The sequence below is a fragment of the Mya arenaria genome, chromosome 3 (assembly GCF_026914265.1).
Source record: "Mya arenaria isolate MELC-2E11 chromosome 3, ASM2691426v1".
Lineage (NCBI taxonomy): Eukaryota > Metazoa > Mollusca > Bivalvia > Myida > Myidae > Mya > Mya arenaria.
This window is the reverse complement of record NC_069124.1, coordinates 34,772,303-34,773,574: the sequence shown is the minus strand read 5'-3', so window position 1 is coordinate 34,773,574 and position 1,272 is coordinate 34,772,303.

The window sequence follows — 1,272 nt, the reverse complement described above, 5'->3', positions numbered from 1 at the left end:
TGCGCGTTGACCTACTTTGACGGACATGTATATTTTTGCCTCGCTTTGGTAGAACTGTAAATAGAATGACGTATATTTTTATATTTAGACGTCGAAAAGTTTCATTAAGAGGGAAGTTTGAATATTCATAAAAGATATGATGTTAAATTACGGAAATTTGACATAAAATTGAAAATAACTACGAACGCATACTAGTTAGGTGTGACTATTCGCCCGAACAAATGATTCTAACGGGTGCAGGACGAAGTGAACCATTTCATAAGTAAACAAGTTCTGGTAACTCTTTTAAATCCTTGTTTAGCAATTCCAGTAAGATTGATTTTCACAATATCAGAAAATATGCCGTTTTATCTGCGATATTGAAATTGCACCAAGTAGAAAATAATAATAATATACTTTGATGTTAATCTGAAATTATTTTTTTAATAACTGCATTTTTCTGAAGTAGGAAATAATTGGTACAGTGTGCTTTCGTTCAATTTGAATTTGCCCAGTATGTTTAAGACCTTAATCTGTTCTTAACATATTGTTTTTAGATCAGAGGCCTTATTTTATTCTAACTACTTTATACTATAATGGTTATCGTAGAACGCCATCAATATCCGGGTGAACAGGGGGCGACTAGGGGACCCTAACCAGTATCATATTCAAATTACCGATGGATTCACTTATTTGTATTAAAACGTATGTACCCCGTTTACATGACCAGTATCTTCCAAAGTATATTTTGTATCCGTTTAATTGACAAATGAGAAAAATTAATATATAAAATAGAATTGCTGTGGTTTGTGTCGAAAAGTACATTCAACATAATGGCGCAGATACATACAACCTTCGACGATTATAAATACAGTATTATAAACCTAGTCACAACTGTCATTTCGTCTTCACCTACCTGCAATAATTGAAGAGTAACGGACTGGGACCACGATTATCTAACATATGATGGGGGTATTTGCATTCAATAACACTATTGTGCTAAGCGATATAATGTTGTAGCAAGTTTTGGGAACTTATATAAAATCACATGTCATCTTTAAAGATTTAGAGACTATCGAAAATCCTTAAATTATATATATTCATGTATGTATTATTCAAAACTCAATATCGGAATAAAGTATTTGTAAGACATAGCTTTAGGCTATAAGTTGAATTAGGAGTTTCATAGCGTGTTATTAAATGTTATAACACACAAACGTCATACAGGGGGTACAGTGAGGGACACATTCGATGCGGAACAGACTGGTGGGTTATTTGAGTATTTTTGTGTTT